This window comes from Notamacropus eugenii, chromosome 1 (assembly GCF_028372415.1).
Source record: "Notamacropus eugenii isolate mMacEug1 chromosome 1, mMacEug1.pri_v2, whole genome shotgun sequence".
In the NCBI taxonomy this organism is placed as follows: Eukaryota; Metazoa; Chordata; class Mammalia; order Diprotodontia; family Macropodidae; genus Notamacropus; species Notamacropus eugenii.
The window spans coordinates 530,812,886-530,829,711 of NC_092872.1; positions in this window are offsets into that span (position 1 = coordinate 530,812,886).

Sequence of the window (16,826 nt, forward strand, 5' to 3'; positions counted from 1 at the left end):
GGGAAGGAGGGGGGTGGTTGTAAAGATAAAAAGAAAACAGTCCCTACTGACCTTAAGGAACTTCTGTTATCCTGGGTAGCAGGTATATGGAAAGTAAACATAAAGGAAACTGAGGGAACTGGGGAAGGTTCCCATAGATCCTGAAGGAAAAAAAACAAGAAAGATTTCTTAAGCACTTACTAAGTGAAACAAAATTCTGAGAAGTAGAGATGAGGAGCAAATGCATTCCAGGCCTGGGGACAGCCTGTATAAAGGTATACAGAAAGAAAGAAGGAGAAAAAAATATCAGAGCAAGCAGCAAGCAGATCAATTTAGTTGATCAGAGAGTGGGATGGGGAGTAATATGCAATACTTGGGGAGGCAGACTGAAGCCTAAATGTGAAGGCATTAGATACCAAAAAGAAGAGATTAAATTTTATCCTAGCAGTGATAGGGAGCCATGAAAGGTTGTTGAGAAGGGGAGAAATATGGTTAGACCTATGCTTTTGGAATATCATTTTGTCAGTTAAGTGACGGATGGATTGGAGGGTGGAAGAATGAAAGCAGGGAAACTGGGATACTGTTAGAGTCTAGAGAAAAGGCTGTAAGGATCTGAACTAGGGTGGTGATTGTAAGTGGAGACAAGGGGATGGATGTTAGAGATGGATTGGAGGTAGAGTCAATAGAATTTGGATATTCGAGGGGAGTGAGAGGGAGGAGTCAAGAATGACTCAGAGGCTGATACCAAGACAAGACAGCCATTGAATGGATATAGAGTGGCAAGAGATGATGAAGTGCAAAGTATGGAAATTCATCAGGCTGTAAAGGTGGATACATAATCATCATAATTATTTATACTTTGCCATCAAATGACAGGTAGTTAGCATTTATTAAGCACTTACTATATACTAGGCACTATTCTAAATGACAAGCTTGAGGAACTTCTCAGTAACACGTCACCAGTGCTGCATCCCTGCACATCTGAATGTGTTTATTGCTGTTGGTTTCCTTATCGTCTAGTCACACTTTTCTCTAACTTACCCCAAAGATTCCTGCCAAATCAAGCTTCCTTAAACATCATTACATCACTCTTCTGCTCAAATGGCTCCCTACAGACTATGGAATCAAGCACAGGTTCCTTTGCCTGGCATTTAAACCCTGCCCAATCTGGTGCTAGCCTACTTTTCCAATAGTATCTTTCTTTTTTTTTTAAAATTAATTTTTATCAATATATTTTGTTTTTATATCATCTTCATTTTCCATTGTATCTTTTCTCCCTCCAGTGCCCAGCAGGTCATCCCTTTTGACAAAGAATTGTTAAGACTCTGCCAATGATTGGCAGTACCATAAATATTTATTGTTTAATGAGTCGCTGTGACCAAAATATTTACCATTATCCATAGTGCAAGATAATTGGCATTTAAACTCCAATACTCATGTTCACTTGTGTTTTCTTCCCAGTAGGGAAGTCTACCTGAGACACAAAGTTCTTGTCAGGAGGTGGCTGAGTGAATCTAGAGTGAGGGCAAAGGGAAGGGAAATTACCATCTGGTCTGATAACACCCTTCTCCACTGTTAGGATAGATCTATATGCCAACCAGGCAGAAATATTTCTATTATCTCCTAAGGGGCCCTTTCCACCCCACCCCTGCTCCCACATACCTCTCTCCATAATGCTATGCCCCCTCTTCATAGTGTCAGACATGAACTGGCAAATTCCTTCTACCCAACATGCTTTTCCTGAAGTCCATCCAGATGTTCTGCTTGATTTATTATTAACAAGTTCCAGCTCCTGAGATGGCAATTTATCTTGCATTAATTACATTTAGATTGGTGTTATTTTGGGGTCTCTCTGATGAGATGTCTGGAGACACCCACTCTAGGTTCACTAATAACACATTTGCCGAGAGAATTGCCACATAATGCCCAACCTAGAAGGGAGCACTGGGTCCAGCATCCTGTTACGGATGATGGAAGCTTCTCTGTGCTTGGCACAGTAGGTAGAACCTGGAAGATCTGATATCAAACCTTTCCTCTGACACATGTGGGGTGAGGGACCCTGGACAAGCTGAGTGACCCTCAACGTTTAAAGGGCTCTCTGAGGCTGTAAGTTGAAGAGCAGGGGTTGGTTTGCACTAGGAGAGGGAGTTTTATCACTAGACAGCTGAACAGATCACATTTAAAAAAGAGTGTGTGTGTGTATGTGTGTGTGTGTGTATACATACACAGAGATGGATTAGATAGATACATGGAGAAAGCTATGGGGAAGTGGACAGAGTGCTGAAATAGAGTCAAAAAGGCCTGAGTTTCAGACCTATTTCTGACAAATGATGGCCATGTGACGCTAGGTAAATCACTTTACTTCTCAGGAGGTGGCATGGTGGATAGAACATTAGCTTTAAAATCAGAAGACCTGGGTTCAACTCCTGACTCTGTTTTGCAATTTTGGGCAAGTCAAGTAGCCTTTCTGGGCCTCAATTCTTTACTTAAAAATTGGGGGATTGGGCTGGATGACCTCTAAAGTCCTTTCCAGCTCTAAATCTATGATCCTATAACAACTCTCTAAGGCTATACATTGAAGAACAGGCGGGAAACTGCATGGGCAGAGGAAGTTACTTCACTGAAAGTTGTTCAGTTTTTCAGTCATGTCTGAGTCTTCATGACCCCATTTGGGTTTTTCTTGGTGAAGATACTGGGGTGTTTTGCCATTTCCTTCTCCAGCTCATTTTACAGATGAGGAAACTGAGGCAAATTAAGTGACTTGACCAGGGTCACACAGCTAGTACATGTCTGAGGTCAGATTTGAACTCAGGAAGATGAGTCTTTCTGACCCCAAGCCCAGTGCTCTACCCACTGTGCTATCTAGCCTCACTGGCCAATTTCAAGGCCAATTAAAAACCCATTAGTAATAATATAAGCTGACGTTTACATAGCTCTTTAAGGCCTACAAGGCATTTTATATACCTATCTAATTATATATATATATATATATATATATATATATATATATATATGTACATATTCTATCTAGTCTAATCAACCTTATAAAGAAGACACTATTATTGCTCTCCCCACCCCCACCTCTACCCCCTATTTTGCAGATGAGGAAATTAAGCCTCAGAAAGACTGAGTGACTTGCCAAAGGTCACACATATAGTAAGTATCTGAGAGAGAATCTGAACCCAGGTCTTCCTGGTTCCAAGTGCAGTGCTTTATCCTACTATATCAATGCTATGACAGTAAAGATGAGAAAACAGTTCCATGATTTGGCAAAACTGCCCAAGCTCCTACACCAAGTACGTGGCAGACAGAGGATTCAAACTCAGATCTCTAGACTCCAAACCAAGGTTTGTTCCTACCTTGCTTCCTCCCTCCCCTTCCAAATGATGTGCCTTGGCACATGGTCAATATCATCTATTTCCTATTGATTTTTGAGGGTGATATACTCTGGCTTTTGTGCTACATATGTTCTGAAGGTGCCCCTCTGTTTGGTGCCCGCATCTCTACATGAGTTGACTCTGGGTGCAAGAAAGGGCTGGGGCCAGAGATGATGAGGTCCTGAGAAGGGGAGGAGATCATGGGAGGGGAGCAAAGGGCACCATTCTGAGAGACACTGTAGAAGTTGAATGGACATTGGAGTGAGGAGTCCAAGGTGACTCTGAGATTTGGGTCCTGGCAGTGCCAATGACAGAAATAGAGGAGTTTGAAAGGGTTTTGGGTATGCTTGGAGAAGGAAGGGCAGATAACGTTTTCTGAAGACAATACCCCAGCCCCTGGGTCTGTCATTGAGTGAAGTCTTGGCTTTGAGAAGCATCCTCTGCCAGGAGGAAATGCTGAGCACTAGAAACTGGTGGCTAAGCATGAGCCCCAGGGCGAATCACTGCTCTATGCCCCAGAGTGCATAATTAATTGAGTTCCCCAATCTGTTTACTAGAAATGGAGGTAATTCGGAGCAGAGAAGAGAACTGGTGCCTGGGGGAGAGCTGTGTTCAGAAAGCGATGTTGTTTTAATGTCTGTCCCAGGGCACAGTTGGACCAGTAAACAGGATGCCAAATGGGGAACGGCTTGTTTTTTCTCTTCTTTTCTCTCTTTCTCCTTTTACTTCTCTGTTTATTACAGTGAGAAGCTCATTTAAAGGCTTTGTTATGCAGATATTCTTTCTTTCAAGATTCAAGTCCAGGACTTGAATCATCCATCACGAAAACCTTTGGTCCAAGTGGCTCGTGGGAGTCCCAAACCAAGCATCAGATTCTAAGTTTACAACTAGATAAGAATTACCTAATTACCTATGATAGGTCTGGCACTCTATGACCTGTTTTTCCATGTCATTCCCAAGCCTCACTCCCATTGATCGTCTCATCATGGATTCATTTGTTTGTTCATTCATACATTCATTCAACAAGCATGTATTAAGCCCCTACTATGTGCAGGAATTCTGCTTAGCCCTGGTGATACGACAAAAATGAAAGAGCCCTTACCTTCAAGGAACCTATATTCTATGGAGTGAAACAACATTGGCATAAATAAATACAAAATCTATACAATGTGAGAGACAGCACTGGGGAGTGACTAGAGATCTAGCCTTGGAATCAGGAAGATGGGTTCAAATCTTGCTTTTGACAAATATTGTGTGATTCTGGGCAAGTTATGTCATCTCAATGTCCTGCGGCAACTTCTGAATGTAGTAAGTTGCAGAACAGGTGATATTCTGTATTGGGGAAGAGAGTTTTGTCACTGGGGAACCCCAGACACCAATGAAATCACAGGTTGGGACCAAATATATACATAGAGTATGTGTGTGTATGTTCATATATATGTGTGTACCTAAATAGAGGTATACATATATGTACACGTGTGTGTACATGCGTGCACATGCATATGTACATACACATGCTTACATATTTATTTCAGGACATAGGGAACACTTCATACATTCTTCATTAAGCCTTTTTTGTGTCTTTAAATGGGAGTGACTACAAATAAAGACTTTCCTAAAGTATTTGCTGGGGAATACTATAATACAATAATCCCAGGATTAAAGATTTAGATGGGACCTCAGATGCCATCTGTTCTAAACTCCTCCTTTTACAGGTGAGGAAATAAGGTGACTTGTGCTACAGCCCATGATAATGTCATAGGTGGGGTTGAACCTACATCCTCTGACTCCAGAGCTAATGCTCTTTCCACTGTGCCACACTGCCTCCTTTTCTCTGTAGTTGGCATATTGCCAGTCTTTCAAAGGGAGTGAGCCCAGAGGAACGTTGTACCTCTTAAGGATTGCCAATTTGAAATCCTGCTCATTTTTTTAAACTGATTTTCACCAAAAAGAGTCATCTTTCCACTACCTTCACATCCTTAAGAATATCCTAAGTGGGAGACAGAAGGACTGGGAAAACAGTGGCTTAGGGAGATTAAGTGATTTACTGAAGACCACGTGGGGGTATCAGTGGCAGGGACAGGAATAGAATTCTAGGAATAGAGCTCTCAGATCCCAAGCTGGTGCTTTCAGTAAAACTTTCTGCCTTAATTTAGTGGGTACTTACTGACTTTGGGACACTACTGGGGATATATGAAGTAATGATGCTGATTTTAAAAACAGACCTGCCTGTACTATTACATCCAGATGAGTACTGTAACCTCTCAAGCAGGGCCCTCAGGAGGGAATACTCTCATTCCCAAGGATGCTTTTGGTGTGGCAAAAAAACTCATTTGGCACTTTTCTTTGGGAATGAATTGCCCTCTGAGAATGTTCATGAGCCAGGCATAAGAAAATTAACCTCTAAAATTTTGTTCATACCTTTCAAGCTAGAGATCTAATTGCTTGGCATATGCCCTAAGGAGATCATTGACAAAAAGAAAAGCTCTATATATCACAAAATATATCTGGCAGCACTTTTTGTGATTGAAAACAAAGTAAATTGTGTTTTGAGTGGGGGAATGGCTAAATAAATTGTGGTATGTGAATGTTACTGGGCTGTAATAGAATGGACTATTTTTTTTTTTTATTATTAAATTTATTTATTTAACTTTTAACATTCATTTTCACAAAATTTTGGGTTACAAATTTTCTCCCCTTTTATCCCCTCCCCCCCCAAACACCAAGCATTCTAATTGCCCCTATGACCAATCTGCTCTCTCTTCTATCATCCCTCTCTGCCCTTGTCTCCATCTTCTCTTTTGTCCTGTAGGGGCAGATAGCTTTCTATACCCCTTTACCTGTTTTTCTTATTTCCTAGTGGCAAGAACATTACTGGACAGTTGATCCTAACACTTTGAGTTCCAACTTCTCTTCCTCCCTCCCTCCCCACCCCTTCCCTTTGGAAGGCAAGCAATTCAATATAGGCCATATCTGTGTAGTTTTGCAAATGACTTCCATAATAGTTGTGTTGTATAGGACTAACTATATTTCCCTCCATCCTATCCTGTCCCCCATTACTTCTATTCTCTTTTGATCCTATCCCTCCCCATGAGTGTCGACCTCGAATTGCACTCTCCTCCTCATGCCCTGCCTTCTATCATCCCCCCCACCCTGCTTGTCCCCTTATCCCCCACTTTCCTGTATTGTGAGATAGGTTTTCCTACCAAAATGAGTGTGCACTTTATTCTTTTCTTTAGTGGAATGTGATGAGAGTAGACTTCATGTTTTTCTCTCACCTCCCCTCTTTATCCCTCCACTAATGAGTCTTTTGATTGCCTCTTTTATGAGAGATAATTTGCCCCATTCAATTTCTCCCTTTCTCTTCCCAATATATTTCTCTCTCACTGCTTGATTTCATTTTGTTTTAAAGATATGATCCCAACCTATTCAATTCACTCTGTGCACTCTGTCTCTATGTATGTGAGCATGTGTGCATGTGTAATCCCACCCAGTACCCAGATACTGAAATGTTTCAAGAGTTATAAATATTGTCTTTCCATGTAGGAATGTAAACAGTTCAGCTTTAGTAAGTCCCTTATGACTTCACTTTGCTGTTCACCTTTTCATGGTTCTCTTCATTCTTGTGTTTGAAAGTCAAATTTTCTTTTCAGCTCTGGTCTTTTCATCAAGAATACTTGAAAATCCTCTATTTCATTGAAAGACCATTTTTTCCCCTGAAGTATTATAGTCAGTTTTGCTGGGTAGGTGATTCTTGGTTTTAGTCCTAGTTCCTTTGACTTCTGGAATATACTGTTCCATGCCCTTCGATCCCTTAATGTAGAGGCTGCTAGATCTTGTGTTATCCTGATTGTATTTCCACAATACTTGAATTGTTTCTTTCTAGCTGCCTGCAGTATTTTCTCCTTGACCTGGGAACTCTGGAATTTGGCCACAATGTTCCTAGGAGTTTCTCTTTTTGGATCTCTTTCAGGCGGTGTTCTGTGGATTCCTTGAATATTTATTTTGCCCTCTGGTTCTAGAATCTCAGGGCAGTTTTCCTTGATAATTTCATGAAGGATGATGTCTAGGCTCTTCTTTTGATCATGGCTTTCAGGTAGTCCCATAATTTTTAAATTGTCTCTCCTGGATCTATTTTCCAGGTCTGTTGTTTTTCCAATGAGATATTTCACATTATCTTCCATTTTTCCATTCTTCTCTCTTTGTTCTGTGATTTCTTGGTTTTGCATAAAGTCATTAGCCTCCATCTGTGCCATTCTAATTTTGAAAGAACTATTTTCTTCAGTGAGCTTTTGAATCTCCTTTTCCATTTGGCTAATTCTGCTTTTGAAAGCATTCTTCTCCTCATTGGCTTTTTGAACCTCTTTTGCCAATTGAGTTAGGCTAGTTTTTAAGGTGTTAATTTCTTCAACATTTTTTTGGGTCTCCCTTAGCAGGGAGCTGATCTGCTGTTCATGCTTTGACTTCATGTCTCTCATTTCTCTTCCCAGCTTTTCCTCCACCTCTCTAACTTGATTTTCAAAATTCTTTTTGAGCTCTTCCATGGCCTGAGCCCATTGGGTGGGCTGGGACACAGAAGCCTTGATTTCTGTTTCTTTGCCTGATGGTAAGCATTGTTCTTCCTCATCAGAAAGGAAGGGAGGAAATGCCTGTTCGCCAAGAAAGTAACCTTCTATAGTCTTATTTCTTTTCCCTTTTCTGGGCATTTTCCCAGCCAGTGACTTGACCTCTGAATATTTTCCTCACACCCACCTCACCTCCTGATCCTCCCAGCCCGTGTTTGTGGTCTGAGATTCAAATGCTGCTTCCAGCCTCAGGGCTTTTGGCGGGGGCAGGGCTGCTATTCAGTATGAGATTATGATCTGGTGCTGAGATCGGGGCAGGGCCACCTCTCAGGCTCAGTTCCCTCAGGGGGTTTATGCGCAGACCTTCCGCAATGGATTCAGGCTCCCGCCCGCTTGGGGAGACCCTGTCTGCAGCCGCCTCTCAGCTTCTACCTCCCGGGGGGGGCCTGAATTATGGGGGCACCCCACTCCCCTCTCGACCCGCCAAAGAGACTCTCTCACCCACCCCTGTCACCTGTGGGTGGAGGGACTTGTGCGGCCGCTGGAGATCCCGTCCCTGAAGCCTGCTCGGATCTGTTTCTCTCGGTGCTGCAGCCGTGGCCGCAGCAGGTCTGGGCTGGGCTTTGTGTCTGCAGCGCGACGGACCTTTTGCGAGAGGTTTGCAGATCCCTCTGTGGGTGGAGGGACCCGCGTGGCCGCTGGAGATCCTGTCTGTGAAGCCTGCTCGGATCTTTTCCTCTCGGTGCCGCGGCCGCGGCAGGGCTGCACTCAGCTCCCAGTCCCGGCGCCCAGTCCGCAGCGCGAAGGACCCCCCCGCCGCGAGAGGTTTGCAGGTCTCTCTGGAACAGAAATCTCCCTCGCTCCAATGTTCCGTGGCCTCTGGGTGCGGAATTCGCCGTGAGTTACTTCCCTGTAGCCATTCTATGGGTTGTGTCAGAATGGACTGTTATTGGACTATATGAATGAATGAATAAAAGAAGAAAGAAAGGTGGGAAGGGAAAAGTGTGTATTAAGAGCTTGTATATACAAAGCACCAGGCATAGAAATAGAAAAACAAGACCATCCCTGCTCTCAAGGAACTCACATTCTAATCATAGAATGTTTCAACTGGAATTCAGGAAGAAAGGCCCCATCATTTTTGGGGGCGCAGCAGGAAAGCAGAAGGTAATGCCTCCTTTTCATGTCATTTCTAGTAATAAAATTGCATCTGTCCTGGTGTGGAATCATTTGACAGCACCAAGGACTTTGGTGGTGAAAATCTACTTTTCTGGATCTTCTAAAGCTATGGCTACAGAGGCACCAGCAGGAGTACTTGCTGGGTTTCATCTCCCTGATGCTTGTTTCCTGAGGTGATGGCTGTGGGGGCTGGATGGGGTTGCTACTTATTCCTGAGGCTTTGGGGCTTACCTACTGTTGATGGCAGTTATGTAGAGGTGGTGAATGTGATGAATATAGAGAAGCATGAGAAGTATTGCATAAATTGATGCAAAGTGAAGTAAACAGAATCAAGAAAATAATATAATACAACGTAAATGTGAAAAATAACCATAAGAAAACAATAAGGAATGAATGTTGCTAAGCTATGAAGAACAAACTTGTCCCTAAAGAAGAAATATGAAAAAGATACCTCATCCCAGTCCTTTAGAGAGAATGGAACATTGTATATAATGTCATATTCTCTTGACTTATTGATTGCTATGTTGAATTTTTTTTCTTCCTCTTTAAAATTTTTTTCTTTGTTAAAAGGATAGCTCTCTGGGAATGGGAAAGGGAGAAGTAGAGGGGACAATTTAGGCAATGGTAAAAATCAAATCAATTAAAAATGTTTTTTTTAAAGGGAATGAGTTTCATAACTTCATTCTTTTAAATCATATCTCATAGGATAATAGGGTAATAGATTTAAATTTGGAAGGGACCTTAAAGGTCATCTATTCCAAGTCCTTCATTTTGTAGTGGAGAAAGCTGAGATTCAGAGACATAAGTGACTTGTCCATGGTCACACAGGTGACAAGTGACAGAGTTGGAATTCACACCTGGGTCATTGAACTTCAAATCAGTTGAATTTTCTACTGTACAATGATATTTTCAAAAGCATGCTCAGCTGTGTCATACACTGTATTCATGAATATGGCTCAAAGGAATTATTGACTCTTTCCAAAAAATCCAATCTGCTCTGAGAAAATGAAAATATGCCATCAGCAGAGCTATTCAAAAAGAATGCCTTCAGTCTCTAAAGGCCATTGTGAACTGCTGATGTCCCTTTAATAATGAGTCCAACATTGGTATAAGGCCATAGCCTTCTAAGGTGATCCCTTAAAAGGGGCAGTACCATTTAAATTATTAGGTTCTGGTCTGGTTTGTAAAAACCATCATTACTTTATAGTCATTCCATGTCTTCTCTCTGCTGCTGTATTTGCTAATTTAGGTACCTCAAGGAGCATGAAAGGAAGTGAATCCTTTGATCATGAATGAATAAATGAATGAAAAGCACTTATTAAGTGCTTATTATAGAGTTTTCAAACAGTATAGCAAAGGAAGAGTATTCAGAGAAAGAGGGGAAAGATCAAAGTTTGAGGACCATTCAGTTAACCATAACATTACCATCATTATCCACCCAACAGAAAGTGATTTCTGAATTAAGCAAACCCATTTACTGTTCTCGTTGCACTTCCCATTCTACCTTGTATGGCAGATACCTACATGTCTTATTGCTTCTTTTAGATTGTAAACCCATAATGGGCAAGGCTATAAGTAGCTAGGTGGGTAGAGTGCTGGGCTTACACTTAGGAAGACTCATCTTCCTAAGTTCAAATCTGAACTCAGACACTTACTACCTGTGTGACTCTGGGCAAGTTACTTAGCCCTGTCTGCCTCAGTTTCTCATCTGTAAAATGAGCTGGAGAAGGGAATGGCAAATCACTCTGGTATCTTTGCCAAGAAAACCCTAAAATGGGGTCACAAAGAGTCGGACATAACTGAAATGATACAACAAGTGGGTTGTGAATCTTAATTTGTTTATAATCTTTTAGTCTAGGGTGTCATATATAAATACTTAATAAGAATTTGCCAGTCTCATTCTCTTTGTTGAACTCCACTCCTTTATCACCAACCAAATGCTAGAAATTTCAAATCCAATACTCTGGTTCTAAAACTCAACACATTCGAAATGGAAGTCATATTGTTCTGCCTGTTTTAGGCTAAAGCTTAACTCAGGTCACTTTGGTGGTTCAGACGTGGTAATGGAACAAAATGAGGCACTTATAGATCATATGATAAATAATTTTTAATATAAGGTCTTTAGTTAATAAAAGGAAATTCAGCAAGGCTACAACATTGATGCAGGTTGGCTGAAGTTCCTCTTGTCTCCTTGGGGAGATGGGTTCAGTTGGGAGAGTGTGTTGTTTCACATAGCAGCATGAGTTAATGAGCAAAGTTCATTAAACCTAAGTGGGGCTGATTATTAGTGGGGTTGACTTTGTATGCCTTAGATAACCAGGAAGTGACATAAACACTTAGCTTTTGTTCCCTGTATAAATTAAGTCTCGAGGAAAGTTTCTTTAACTGTTTTGAGGAAAAATCTGGCCTAACCTACAGGAAATAGATGTTCCTACTACATACCACCCTTTTGTGGCAGTCATAAAAATCTTCTGGAAAACCTTCTTCTACCACTTAAATGGCCTTAGGGCTCTTACTAGATAACCTTGACTTTAGGCATGCAACAGGCTTGGATCAGGTATAAATGAGACAAAATCATGAAGACAGCAGATAACAACAACAAAAAAGCAAGTAGTATAACTGACCGCCAAAAGGGTAGAGCACACCACCAAGGAGTACTTCTAAAGGAGTGCGGTACCAAGATGACTGAATATAGAGAAGAAAGTCTAGAAATCCCAGGTTTCACCCCCCTCCCTTTGAAAGGGTGAAGTCCTGAATCTTAGCGATCTGGTTGATGCAGTGAGTAAAGACAAACATTTACAGTTTCTAGTGGGTCTCCTTATGTAAAGCAATGCTGACAAGTAAGGGCTGCACCCTGGTGCAGATGATGGCATTTCTGGCACAGTCATTGGTTCTCTTTGTGGGTCAAGGCCATCAATAGTAAGGTCCCTTTTTGCACCCACCCTGTCCTAGGACTAGGGTCAGAACCACTACCCACTCTGTATTCTCCAGCCCTTTAAACAACACCACCCACTGATTTCATTCCTAACTTTTTCAACGCAAAGCACCTCTCAATAATTCTGCCCTTTGTTCCTTGGTTGGAGGATAATTCTGCTACTGACCACAAGGTAGCTTATCATCAAATACTGTGGAATAGTTTTATCAGTTCCAGAGTGCCATAATTAAAAGGCTTACTATTGGCCTGCCTATGTTTCTGCTCATGCCAGGTTCTGGATTGCTGCCCATCTTTGCTGGGGCCCACGCTACTGCCACTGATTCTCTGCTGGAGAGAGAATGCTGCCACCCGCTGCTCTGGGACCTGTGATGATGCTCATTGACTGAAACCCTTGTTGTCAATGGTCCTTGCTTCCCATGTTTCCTGTACTAATTGCAGCCAGTGCCCACAGGCCAGGGTGGGCATGTGCTTCTGACTGGTCTACCATACCTGTGAGGTCGGGAATGACTGAGGCAGTGATGAACTTGAGTAGCAATCTGTAGTCCACTATAAGTTACCAAATGCTATCTCCTTTTCTCATCAGCCATTCAGTGACTTATTGTTTATTATTTAAAAATTGATATTATTTTTTATATTTTAAAATTTATTTAATTTTATTATATTATTATTAATTTTTAAATTTTAATTTCTGGAATAAAACAAGCATTTCTGTAACATAGTATAATAAAAAAGATGTTTGCACATGAAACTGCAAATCTATTATGCATAACTTGCAATTCCTTCTAAATGTATAATGATGTTATGAAAATTTCTTTTTTTTTCTTTTTTTCCCCTCCCCAGCCTTGCTTTGGAGAAGACTACCATTAAACACACACACATTACATGTGTATATATATATATATGTATATGTGTGTGTGTATACATACACATACATACATATATACATACATAATTATTCTATACATACCTCTTTTAGTTTTTCTTTGGATGCAGATAGCATCTTCCTTCATGTATCCTTTATTTTTAATTTGGGTATTTATAATAGTTAAAATGACTTAGTCACTCAAACTTGTTCTTAAAACAATATTGCTGTTACTGTATACAGTGTTCTCTTAGGTCTGCTCATTTCACTCTTCACCATTTTGTGTCTTTCCACGCCCTGCTAAGATCATTGAGCTCATCATTTCTTATAGCACAGTAGTATTCCATTACAATCATACACCACAACTTGTTCAGCCATTCTCCAGTTGATGGGCATCCCTGCAATTTCTAGGTCTCTGCCATTACATTCTTGTAACACCTCCCTCAAGGTAAATGTCTCCTGGCAAGTCAGGAGAGGAGTCTGATCCTCCTCCTTTGCTCATCTTCTCCAAAAAGTATTGTAGTAGTTGGCAGGGACACTTCCCATAGTGTAACCAATATTGACTAAGAAATCCAGGGGCTTTCAAACCCTTGAACTCACAAAGTTGCCTCCAGGTTGGAAATAGATGTGTCATGAACACTGTTCAGTCATTTGTTCTCAGACAAAGAAAAACAAAGCAGAAGAGGCTACCAGAGGCCCTAGGACCAGGTTCAAGTTTATTTTAACAGCTCATGATTGTAATACTTCTATACCTGCCAAGGGTTGGGGAAAGGGACCTTCTCCCATCCCCTCATGGGAAGTCCAAAAAGAGAGAATCGCATTGCATGGATATTAGAACAAGAACGGAAGCTGCCTTTTCTTTTAAACTGATGCAGCTTATCCCTTTTAAATACTTGGTCTCCTCAGGAAATCAGATATACCTCATTTGGCACATTTGTCCACGTCCCCAGTTTTGAAAAGTTCTCTGGAGTACTGAGGGAGGCTTGAGCCTTCTAACCTTCTAACTACCTTCTCCAGGAATGCTAGAGAGTTTCAACATCCACATGAAATGGTCTTCTAAATCCATTGAAAGAGTCCCAAGTAGTCCATTTAGGACTCAGACAATCTCAAGCATAAGAGCCTTTAGTAAGGGGAAGACCCAAGCTTGCCATAGCTAGTGGGCTAGAAATGACAATCACTCCTAAATACAATGGAAACTCAATAAATGACTAAGTCTATGAGTTGCCCCTCTGACCTCAGTGCATGGTTCTTAAAGATCTAGAATAAATTCCTATCTACTGCTAGTTGTTTAATACAGAGGGTCAGTTTACTTTCATTTTCCTTATGCTGATAATCCAGCTTTTTTTTTTAGAATCCTCAGCAGGATGTGGCATGTGAGTCCTGAAGCACAGGACCATAGGGTGCCAGGCTCTCGTATCAGCGATCATCTGGTGCTGTTATCTCTCCATCTTCCTTTCCCAGAATCAGTCCTGAGGTTATTGTATTCCAGTCCTGCCAAACATCCTAAATATTCTTGGCCAGAACTATTGAGAGTCAATCTAGGGGCTCAGGTTTAGGATTAGAATGAAATGACATAATTGCAGACCATATAATCTTTATTAAAAGGATTCTATTTAACAATAGCATGGAAGAGATGTGTAAAGGGAACAGGCATTTATTAAGTACCTCTTATATGTTAGACACTGCGTAAACACTTTACCAATATAATTTTGTTTGTTCCTCACAACAATCCTGGGAGGTACGTACTATTATTAGCCCCATTTTACAGGTGAGGCACTTGAGGTAGATGACTTGCCCAGGGTCATACAGTTAGCAAATGTCTAAGGACATATTTGAACTCAAATTTTTCTCACCCCAGGCTCAGCTCTCTCAACCTACCTGAGCCACCTAGCTGCCATTTAGCACAAAAAGGATACTCAGCAAGGATACAGCATTGGTTCAGCTGACAGTGCCTATCCTGTGTGGTTGGTCCATTGGGAAATGAGATCTGTCAGGAGAGTTATGGTGACTTCAGTTTGCCTTGTGTTAATTTTGTATATATTTTGAAGGTGTTTATATACATATAAATAGGATGTGAGTTCCTCAAAACCAGAGATTTTTTCATTTTTGTCTTTGTATCCCCAGTACCCAGCACCTGGGACATGGTAAATGGCACTTGATAAAAGCTTCTTGATTGGTCATTTGATTGATTGAATCAAATATTTCTAGAATTGTGAAAATGTTTATTTAGAATCATCCTCCTGGCTTTTGGAGGAGAAGATTGTGTAGCAGAAGAGACAAAAGAGAAGGATTTGAGCTGAATAAGAAAGTTAAGGACATCAGGGAGGTAACTTAGAGGGTCTTAGAAACGGGCAGTTGTTTAGAGATTGATCTGGGGAGAACTTGAAGGAAAGTTGAAAGAGAATAAAATTCAGCAAGGAGAAAGGCTAAATCTGCAGGCAAGAGCAGTATAAACAAGACGGTAAGGGAATAAAAATAACAATAATAAAAATAATGAGGTAATAAAAAGGATAAACAATAACATAAAGGGAAGAATAGGTCAGTAAAAAGTGAGAATAGGTGAGTAAAATAAGTTGGGAAGACAAAATCAGAAGTTCCTAAAGGGCCAGGAAGTTGGATATGACTATCAAGTTGGGGTGACGAAGAATGAAACCTAATAGAACCAGAAGAACAATTTCTATAACAATGACATTGTAAATTCCATTTTAATCTGGTTGGGGCTGTACTTGGGAGGGTTGTGAGCAGCATGCAGTTTAAAACTTCTGGTCTAGACAATGAAGAAAACAATAAATCAAGCCATGATTTGTAGGGTTTACTGGTGTCTGAGTTAAAAGAGCTCACGCTGAAAGTTTAACAATTGACTTTTGTGAGCTACTGTTCTGGCAAGCCCATGAGTAAAAGGACAGGAAAAGCGATTGAGCCTGTGATTTAATTGTTATAGAGAATTCCCAGGCGAGGAAATTCCTTCCACCAATGCAGATCAACAGCTTTTTGTAGGGGTGATACAAAATAAAGACTTCTAAAGTCCCAATAACACAAGTATGTGACACCAGTGTAAGTGAATCATTGTCCCTTCCAGACAAAATTTTAAGACACTTCTAACTTGTTAAAAATCCCCCAATAACTTCCTTTCTCCCAGTGAAAATCACTATATTCATAGATCATAAGATAATAAGACCACAGATTTCAAGCTGGAAAGGGCATTAGAAGTCATCAATTCAACTCCATTTTATAGATAGGGAAACAGAGTCAAAGAAACATGAAATGATGTTTTCAAAGTTGTACCATTGAGCCTAAGAAGCAGCAAAGCTGGGATTTGACCCTTGGTCCTCCCTCTAAATCTATTTCTTATACCCTGGGGCAGCTAGGTGGTGTAGTGGATAGAGCACCAGTGCAGGAGTCAGGAGGACCTGAGTTCAAATCTCACCTCATACACTTGACACTCACTAGCTGTTTGACCTTGGGCAAGTCACTTAAGCCCAATTGCCTCATCCTGGGTCATCTCCAGTCATCCTGATGAATATTTGGTGTCTGGAGGAGAAGTGAGACTGGTGACCTGCACAGCCCTCACTCACTCAGAAAAAGCAAAGTCAAGTGCAAATCATGTCATCATTTCTCTGATGGCATGGTCTTCTTCAGCAATGAAAGACAAACATATATTTCTTATACCCTCTAAGTACTAAACTCCTTGAGGGCAGCAAATACCTTGTCTTCTAGATCTTTATATATCCACAGACAGATGCTTAAATGATTACTGAATGATTCGTCATTTGACATGACAAAATAGGGTAGATTTGTTATAATGAATTCCAAGAAACTGCCCACATGCTTCCATTGTATTTCTATTGTTATTTATGGAATATGGGTAGAAATAATTTCACTTGGGCTTGGAAATATCGCTACTCTTTCTAAGATTTTTGCTGCAATGATAT